A 10436-nucleotide genomic window follows, 5' to 3' on the forward strand; every position below is an offset into this window, starting at 1 on the left:
CCTGCTGTCTTTCAGACCATTAAATAATAACATCTTGATCTGCACCTCTCTACCCTGCTGTCTTTCAGACCATTAAATAATAACATCTTGATCTGCACCTCTCTACCCTGCTGTCTTTCAGACCATTAAATAATAACATCTTGATCTGCACCTCTCTACCCTGCTGTCTTTCAGACCATTAAATAATAACATCTTGATCTGCACCTCTCTACCCTGCTGTCTTTCAGACCATTAAATAATAACATCTTGATCTGCACGTCTCTACCCTGCTGTCTTTCAGACCATTAAATAATAACATCTTGATCTGCACCTCTCTACCCTGCTGTCTTTCAGACCATTAAATAATAACATCTTGATCTGCACCTCTCTACCCTGCTGTCTTTCAGACCATTAAATAATAACATCTTGATCTGCACCTCTCTCCCCTGCTGTCTTTCAGACCATTAAATAATAACATCTTGATCTGCACCTCTCTCCCCTGCTGTCTTTCAGACCATTAAATAATAACATCTTGATCTGCACCTCTCTACCCTGCTGTCTTTCAGACCATTAAATAATAACATCTTGATCTGCACCTCTCTCCCCTGCTGTCTTTCAGACCATTAAATAATAACATCTTGATCTGCACCTCTCTACCCTGCTGTCTTTCAGACCATTAAATAATAACATCTTGATCTGCACCTCTCTACCCTGCTGTCTTTCAGACCATTAAATAATAACATCTTGATCTGCACCTCTCTACCCTGCTGTCTTTCAGACCATTAAATAATAACATCTTGATCTGCACCTCTCTACCCTGCTGTCTTTCAGACCATTAAATAATAACATCTTGATCTGCACCTCTCTACCCTGCTGTCTTTCAGACCATTAAATAATAACATCTTGATCTGCACCTCTCTCCCCTGCTGTCTTTCAGACCATTAAATAATAACATCTTGATCTGCACCTCTCTACCCTGCTGTCTTTCAGACCATTAAATAATAACATCTTGATCTGCACCTCTCTCCCCTGCTGTCTTTCAGACCATTAAATAATAACATCTTGATCTGCACCTCTCTACCCTGCTGTCTTTCAGACCATTAAATAATAACATCTTGATCTGCACCTCTCTACCCTGCTGTCTTTCAGACCATTAAATAATAACATCTTGATCTGCACCTCTCTACCCTGCTGTCTTTCAGACCATTAAATAATAACATCTTGATCTGCACCTCTCTACCCTGCTGTCTTTCAGACCATTAAATAATAACATCTTGATCTGCACCTCTCTACCCTGCTGTCTTTCAGACTATTAAATAATAACATCTTGATCTGCACCTCTCTCCCCTGCTGTCTTTCAGACCATTAAATAATAACATCTTGGGGCCTCCCGGGTGGCGCAGTGGTCTAGGGCACTGCATCGCAGTGCTAACTGCGCCACCAGAGTCTCTGGGTTTGCGCCCAGGCTCTGTCGCAGCCGGCCACGACCGGGAGGTCCGTGGGGCGACGCACAATTGGCATAGCGTCGTCCGGGTTAGGGAGGGTTTGGCCGGTAGGGATATCCTTGTCTCATCGCGCTCCAGCGACTCCTGTGGCGGGCCGGGCGCAGTGCGCGCTAACCAAGGGGGCCAGGTACACGGTGTTTCCTCCGACACATTGGTGCGGCTGGCTTCCGGGTTGGAGGCGCGCTGTGTTAAGAAGCAGTGCGGCTTGGTTGGGTTGTGCTTCGGAGGACGCATGGCTTTCAACCTTCGTCTCTCCCGAGCCCGTACGGGAGTTGTAGCGATGAGACAAGATAGTAATTACTAGCGATTGGATACCACGAAAATTGGGGAGAAAATGGGATAAAATTTTAAAAAATAAATAAATAATAATAATAATAATAATAATAATAACATCTTGATCTGCACCTCTCTACCCTGCTGTCTTTCAGACCATTAAATAATAACATCTTGATCTGCACCTCTCTACCCTGCTGTCTTTCAGACCATTAAATAATAACATCTTGATCTGCACCTCTCTACCCTGCTGTCTTTCAGACCATTAAATAATAACATCTTGATCTGCACCTCTCTACCCTGCTGTCTTTCAGACCATTAAATAATAACATCTTGATCTGCACCTCTCTACCCTGCTGTCTTTCAGACCATTAAATAATAACATCTTGATCTGCACCTCTCTACCCTGCTGTCTTTCAGACTATTAAATAATAACATCTTGATCTGCACCTCTCTACCCTGCTGTCTTTCAGACCGTTAAATAATAACATCTTGATCTGCACCTCTCTACCCTGCTGTCTTTCAGACCGTTAAATAATAACATCTTGATCTGCACCTCTCTACCCTGCTGTCTTTCAGACCATTAAATAATAACATCTTGATCTGCACCTCTCTACCCTGCTGTCTTTCAGACCATTAAATAATAACATCTTGATCTGCACCTCTCTACCCTGCTGTCTTTCAGACCATTAAATAATAACATCTTGATCTGCACCTCTCTCCCCTGCTGTCTTTCAGACTATTAAATAATAACATCTTGATCTGCACCTCTCTACCCTGCTGTCTTTCAGACCATTAATGGTTCAGAACTGATGGGCGCTCCACTAACCGGGGCATCTATTCATTCATCAATTATAATTCATCTTCCTGGTTTGAATTGTTAAGTAGCCCTACGAGACATGTTCAGAACTTCAAAGTGCACTGGCCTGACCTCTAAATCAGAATGATTGTGCACGGTGTATGAATGAATTAAGTGTTATTAACACATTACATTTCGAGCATAATCGGGAACGCGCGCAATTTACCAATGGAAAGAAACAAGTTTCTCACATCCCTGACCGATTGGCTCGAGGACTTTACTGAGTATGAATCATTGATCAGACAGGTGGAATCGCCTAGAATACTCTGGCCGCTCTCATAGTGGCCCGTCACATCACTGACGGAACGCAGACAATGTTGATCAAAAGTAACCCACAAATGAAAGCGGTGTCAACCGGTAAAAGTATATTCCCCCCAACGGTTATACTCACTTAACCTCGCGGATGAATAGGAGCGAGGTTGCGCGGCATCCCGGTCTCTCTGTGTCTCTGCAAGCTCTTCAAATGAATTCACTTGGGACAACAAGCGCCTTGGATTTCATTCTCTGCAAAGATCCACCCCCTCACTCACAACCTTCCCCGACTCTTCCGCGATATTAAACGCGAAAGCAGCACGACACATTGCAAAACTCTCGGTTTTGTTGTTGCTCTTTTTCTTGCGTCCGTTTTTTCCGTTTCTGCTGCAGAAGATGCAGCTTCTGTTTCTATTTCAGAGGATGCTTCCCGCCGCTACCAAAGGGGCTCGTCTCTCGGTTTCCCGTCCTGCTCCATCTGTGCTCGAGGTTTCTCGGTTAAGCGGGACCATGTGATGGAGGCAGGAGGCAGGCGTCCTACCCATTCGCAACCAACGGCCTCCTCCACTTAGCGCCCACCAACGGACAGCCTAAGAAATAACAAAAAGAGATCTAAATAAATAATATTGAGGATGTGGGGACACGTGTTTCTTGCGAGATGATGGCATAAATTATTAATATACTCATCATAATAGCCTCTGTATTTATTCCTCATCAAGTCTAGAATATTATAATTGTAAAACATTGGAGAAATAACCATAAGAGAGGCACTGCTGTCTGGGCTACATAATACATAAAAGTGCATGCTGTGAAACATTTATGAGCGTAGGTCTATATAAGGAAACCATTCACATGGCTTGTAGCCCACAGCAAGTTACTGGTAGTTTCCCTTTATACTTGGCCTTTATGGGGGATGTGCAGTGAGAGAAAGAGAGAGAAAGATAGATAGATAGAACGAGCGGTAGAGATGGAGATGAAGGGACAGAGAGGACGAGAGAGATAGATAGAGAGAGCGGTAGATACAGATGAAGGGACAGAGAGGACGAGCGAGATAGATAGAGAGAGCGGTAGAGACAGATGAAGGGACAGAGAGTAGGAGAGAGATAGATAGAGAGAGCGGTAGAGATAGAGATGAAAGGACAGAGAGGAAGAGAGAGATAGAGAGAGCGGTAGAGACAGAGATGAAGGGACAGAGAGTAGGAGAGAGATAGATAGAGAGAGCGGTAGAGACAGAGATGAAGGGACAGAGAGGACGAGAGAGATAGATAGAGAGAGCGGTAGAGACAGAGAGGACGAGAGAGATAGATAGAGAGAGCGGTAGAGACAGAGATGAAGGGACAGAGAGGACGAGAGAGATAGATAGAGAGAGCGGTAGAGACAGAGATGAAGCGACAGAGAGGACGAGAGAGATAGATAGAGAGAGCGGTAGAGACAGAGAGGACGAGAGAGATAGATAGAGAGAGTGGTAGAGACAGAGATGAAGGGACAGAGAGGAAGAGAGAGATAGATAGAAAGAGCGGTAGAGATGGAGATGAAGGGACAGAGAGGACAAGAGAGATAGATAGAAAGAGCGGTAGAGATGGAGATGAAGGGACAGAGAGGAAGAGAGAGATAGATAGAGAGAGCGGTAGAGACAGAGATGAAGGGACAGAGAGGACGAGAGAGATAGATAGAGAGAGCGGTAGAGACAGAGATGAAGGGACAGAGAGGACGAGAGAGATAGATAGAGAGAGCGGTAGAGACAGAGAGGACGAGAGAGATAGATAGAGAGAGCGGTAGAGACAGAGATGAAGGGACAGAGAGGACGAGAGAGATAGATAGAGAGAGCGGTAGAGACAGAGAGGACGAGAGAGATAGATAGAGAGAGCGGTAGAGACAGAGATGAAGGGACAGAGAGGAAGAGAGAGATAGATAGAGAGAGCGGTAGAGACAGAGATGAAGGGACAGAGAGGACGAGAGAGATAGATAGAGAGAGCGGTAGAGACAGAGAGGACGAGAGAGATAGATAGAGAGAGCGGTAGAGACAGAGATGAAGGGACAGAGAGGACGAGAGAGATAGATAGAGAGAGCGGTAGAGACAGAGAGGACGAGAGAGATAGATAGAGAGAGCGGTAGAGACAGAGATGAAGGGACAGAGAGGAAGAGAGAGATAGATAGAGAGAGCGGTAGAGACAGAGAGGACGAGAGAGATAGATAGAGAGAGCGGTAGAGACAGAGATGAAGGGACAGAGAGGAAGAGAGAGATAGATAGAGAGAGCGGTAGAGACAGAGATGAAAGGACAGAGAGGAAGAGAGAGATAGAGAGAGCGGTAGAGACAGAGATGAAGGGACAGAGAGTAGGAGAGAGATAGATAGAGAGAGCGGTAGAGATGGAGATGGAGGGACAGAGAGGAAGAGAGAGAGATAGAGAGAGAGAGAGCGGTAGAGATGGAGATGAAGGGACAGAGAGGAAGAGAGAGAGATAGAGAGAGAGAGAGCGGTAGAGATGGAGATGAAGGGACAGAGAGGAAGAGAGAGATAGAGAGAGAGAGAGCGGTAGAGATGGAGATGGAGGGACAGAGAGGAAGAGAGAGAGAGAGCAGTAGAGATGGAGATGGAGGGACAGAGAGGAAGAGAGAGAGATAGAGAGAGAGAGAGCGGTAGAGATGGAGATGAAGGGACAGAGAGGAAGAGAGAGAGATAGATAGAGAGAGCAGTAGAGATGGAGATGGAGGGACAGAGAGGAAGAGAGAGAGAGAGAGCGGTAGAGATGGAGATGGAGGGACAGAGAGGAAGAGAGAGAGAGAGCAGTAGAGATGGAGATGGAGGGACAGAGAGGAAGAGAGAGATAGAGAGAGCGGTAGAGATGGAGATGGAGGGACAGAGAGGAAGAGAGAGAGAGAGCAGTAGAGATGGAGATGGAGGGACAGAGAGGAAGAGAGAGAGAGAGCAGTAGAGATGGAGATGGAGGGACAGAGAGGAAGAGAGAGAGAGAGAGCAGTAGAGATGGAGATGGAGGGACAGAGAGGAAGAGAGAGAGAGAGCAGTAGAGATGGAGATGGAGGGACAGAGAGGAAGAGAGAGAGAGCAGTAGAGATGGAGATGGAGGGACAGAGAGGAAGAGAGAGAGAGAGCAGTAGAGATGGAGATGGAGGGACAGAGAGGAAGAGAGAGAGAGAGCAGTAGAGATGGAGATGGAGGGACAGAGAGGAAGAGAGAGATAGAGAGAGCGGTAGAGATGGAGATGGAGGGACAGAGAGGAAGAGAGAGAGAGAGCAGTAGAGATGGAGATGGAGGGACAGAGAGGAAGAGAGAGAGAGCAGTAGAGATGGAGATGGAGGGACAGAGAGGAAGAGAGAGAGAGAGAGCAGTAGAGATGGAGATGGAGGGACAGAGAGGAAGAGAGAGAGAGAGCAGTAGAGATGGAGATGGAGGGACAGAGAGGAAGAGAGAGAGAGCAGTAGAGATGGAGATGGAGGGACAGAGAGGAAGAGAGAGAGAGAGCAGTAGAGATGGAGATGGAGGGACAGAGAGGAAGAGAGAGAGAGAGCAGTAGAGATGGAGATGGAGGGACAGAGAGGAAGAGAGAGAGAGAGCAGTAGAGATGGAGATGGAGGGACAGAGAGGAAGAGAGAGAGAGCAGTAGAGATGGAGATGGAGGGACAGAGAGGAAGAGAGAGAGAGAGCAGTAGAGATGGAGATGGAGGGACAGAGAGGAAGAGAGAGAGAGAGAGCGGTAGAGATGGAGATGAAGGGACAGAGAGGAAGAGTATGCCTGTCTCTGTTAACCCAGATATCTAACATAAGAGAGGAGGGAAAGAGTATTCCATGCTGTCCTATATGGAAAACTAATAATTCATCTGAAGGCTCAGTTCATTCATTGTGTAACTCTGTTGTTTGTGTCGCACTGCTTTGTTTTATCTTGGCCAGGTCGCAGTTGTAAATGAGAACTTGTTCTCAACTAGCCTGGTTAAATAAAGGTGAAATAAAATAAAACATCGAATTGAAGCATGCGTCAACAAGGACAAACATGCACACAATATAGCTCAATATAGCTGTTGATTGGCAAAGCAGTGATGTAGAGGACAGTTGGACAAACCCTGATGGATGAAGACTGTAAACACATGGGTGAAATATATGCTGCTCCTGAAGCTTGAATGGCCTCACAGTCACGTGATGAAGTGGTTGTCAGTGATCTGTGCATGCATGTGTGAGTACGTGTGTGTGTGTGTGTGTGTGTGTGTGTGTGTGTGTGTGTGTGTGTGTGTGTGTGTGTGTGTGTGTGTGTGTGTGTGTGTGTGTGTGTGTGTGTGTGTGTGTGTGTGTGTGTGTGTGTGTGTGTGTGTGTGTGTGTGTGTGTGTGTGAGAGAGAGAGAGAGAAAGAGAGACTCTCAAGGAGAGAAAAGCCGCATCCCATTCTGCTTTTCAGAGCTCTCTGTGTTGTTTTTGGCTGTGAACCAGACTCTTGGGTTTCTGCTACAATGCAGGTCTCCTCAGAGCACCATGGTCCTGACTGACCTGTCACTTTTTGTTAGTGTCTGTGGGGATGTGGGAGCAACAGTCCCCCAGGGCCTATAGGGCCACACTGGACACACAACAGCCAGTCACACACACACACACACACACAAGTATACTGTGGCTACAAGAAGGTGTCCGCGGATAGAGCCGTAACCCCGGTTCTCTGACATTATGAGTGAGACATCTCACAGCGGAATTCACCAGAATCGCAAAGTAGCTTTGAAGGAGACAGACAGGTTGAGTGGCGAATGAGGGAGGCCCTCCCCATCCTACTAAAGAGTGACTCACCTACCCTCTGATCATTCGCAAGCATGCCAAACTTCCTCACACTCTGTGGTGTTAGAGAGCTGGGGTTACACCCGTAACCTTAAGTTGTCTTTCACTTATCTGTTTCGACATCTCATTGTGGGATGTGTCCAACTCCCGTATCGCACATGCTCTCTGAAGCCAAGCAGTCTCAACATCAACCCACAGAAGCCCTGACACTGAGGACAGTACACCGTAAACCCCAAGCCATTTTTAACGCAAATACTTCTAGTAAGTTGAAGTAAGTCAATGAAAAGTCATTATTACTTCAAATGTTTGTGGCACTGACTCAAAACTAAATGAGATGTCAGCAACTCTTTTGTTTTAAGTTATGCTGACAAATTCATTGTTTTTAATATCTGTATTTTTGCATGTACATTGAGTGAGTGATTGATTGATTGATTTTATGCTACACAAAGGTAAATAACATACATTTCTCTAAACTAATACAATCATTTAGTTCGATTTTTTGCACCCATTACTGAAACGGTTGTTCCAGTTTAAATGGCTTAGCTAGTCTCCTCACACTGTTACTAACCCTGGCAATCAATATGAATGCAGGTTGCAGGTGAATAAAAAAGTCAACTCTTTGATGTCCTAACTCTGGCCGGATTCCTTTAAGAATTACACATCGTTTTGCAAGAATGATCTCCAATATCCAGAGCTTGCCTTGCCATGGACGGGCTACCAAGATGAGGCCAGAGTGGAGAGTATGAGGCTGAGGGAAGGAAAAGCGTAAAGGCCAAGGGTGTGCCAGGGACTCAACCCTCAGTGGTGCTTCTCCTGCTAGCATGAAGATCAACGGGCAGTAGGCGTTTTCTTGCAATGACCCGATCTCTCCCAGATCTGTTCCATCGCCTGGGGAAGGAGTCTCCTGTCCCCTAGATGGGGATTCCCTCTGAACGATAAGTCAGCTCCTACATTCAACAGGCCCTGGGTCAGGAGGTGTTCTCTGCTCCACAGAATAACCCCGACGGATAGTCGGTGTAAGAGCAGGAAGCAAGTGCCACCCCCGACGGTTGATGTACGCTCCACTACAGTGGTGTCGTCCATTCTGATCAAGCTGTGACAATTCCGAATGGAGGGTAGAACGTGTTTTAGTGGAAGAAACACTGTCAGCAGTTTGACGCAATTTATGTGAGAAATGCAGAGTTGTGGGGTCCCATGCTCCGTTTACTGCATCTCCCTCGTGAACTGCGCCCCAGCCCGCGAGAGGCGCATCTGTCGTCACCACTTTCCTTGGTGCCACTCTCCCTAGGGCCAGAAATAAAGATCGAGGGGATCTTCCAGTGACGGAGACCCGATTGAAAGCGGAAGTCACGTCTATCTGGCAATTAAGGTGATGCCGTGTACACAGACGTGGTGCAAAAATCCAGTGCTGGAAGTCTCTCATCCTCGGTAGGCTGAGAGGTACCAAGATGGTGGACGCCATCAACCCCCGCACTCGGAGGCACGTCTTGAAATCCCCCCCCACCCCCCCTGTGGAACAGGGAGAGGCACTGCTAGAACGGCGCGATGCAGTCTTCCCAAAAGTGCTTGCTTGATTAGAGAGAGAAAATCCAGCATTACACCTTGTTATTCTGTTTTCTGTGTCGGCACCAAACAGCTCTTTTTCTGATTGAGATTGAACCCTAGCTCGGAGAGGCGGGTTACAAGGGAAGTTGTGTCTCCTACCGCTTGCTCCTGGGATGGAGAGCAAAGCAGGTCATTGTCTATGTGGGCAGAGACTCTCAGGCCGTTGTTTCGTAGGCTGTGCCTTGAAAAGCAAACCTCAGAAACCTCCTGTGTGCTGGCAGGATGTTTATGTGAAAATAGGCATCTTGCAGGTTGACTGAGGCGAACCAGTGGCCTTGTCGAGTAGAGCGAGACAGCACGTTGAACGTGAGCATATGAACGTGAACTTTGTCAGATAGCTGTGAGGACCAATAGGGCCAGAATGGAGCCTGTTCCCTATTCTGCTGGTGAGTCGATAGACAACTATAGCGCCGTCTGGTGGTGGTGGAGCGAGTCTCCTTTTAATTGTATTTTTGCTCTCAGTCCTTGGCATGAGGCCTGGATACAGCAGAGGATTTTTTATTGAAAAGGGCAGTGTTGACACACTGGAACATGGGGACATTGCTTCATGGTGACTGACAATTAGTCTTCCTGCCCGTCCGGCTGCTTGAACTAGAACTGCGGGGAGAGCCGTGACTCTCGAGGGTAGAGTGGATTCCCTCTGTCTTCCATAAGAGCAAACGCATGAAAGTGGGTTGCTACACAAAGGGAAGGATTTTTGGAGTGGTGGGCTGGGGGGGGGGGTTGTGCTCTACCCAAGAGGAGGCAGACCAGAACACGTGGTGAACTGTTGACTGCCCCTCCCTCTCACGCATCGGGCGTGACCTCGATGCGGCTGCAGCGAAGGACCATTTTCCCCGCTGTCAGCCCCTGTTAGAGCTCTGTGATTTCGATGCCCGCTGTGTCGCTAGGGGCTTCAAGTGGAAAGCCCTGGTGCCAGTGAGTTGCCCTCTCCCTGCCATGACAAGGCTTTGATGCTGAGGTGGTTGGCCAGTAACAGCTCGACCACCGGTGGCTTGTCGAGGCCCTCCGTGTCCTTGGAATTCGTGTTGGCAAAAAGTCTGGTTTGGACCTTGCCAGTCAAAGGTTTATCCCAATTGCGTTTGGCTTCCGCCACGCAAGCTGGAACAGCTGGGAGGAGTTGTTTGCCTCTATGTTTTTTCTGCCTGTTTGCAGACATCAATGAGCGAATATCTGTGATCTGCCATTGA

General features: G+C 47.3%; 1 protein-coding gene across 2 annotated transcripts in view; it reads right to left on the bottom strand.

Moving 5' to 3' along the window:
• LOC129824391 (uncharacterized) overlaps positions 1 to 3460 on the bottom strand; it is an 84074-nt gene extending 80614 nt beyond the window's left edge. For both annotated transcript variants that reach the window (XM_055883986.1, XM_055883985.1), the window contains exon 1: positions 3008 to 3460. The gene's annotated coding sequence lies outside the window, so the exon portion shown is untranslated. The remainder of the gene's footprint in view (positions 1 to 3007) is intronic.
• Positions 3461 to 10436: the final 6976 nt, after the last annotated feature.

This window comes from Salvelinus fontinalis, chromosome 26, assembly GCF_029448725.1.
Source record: "Salvelinus fontinalis isolate EN_2023a chromosome 26, ASM2944872v1, whole genome shotgun sequence".
Taxonomy (NCBI): domain Eukaryota; kingdom Metazoa; phylum Chordata; class Actinopteri; order Salmoniformes; family Salmonidae; genus Salvelinus; species Salvelinus fontinalis.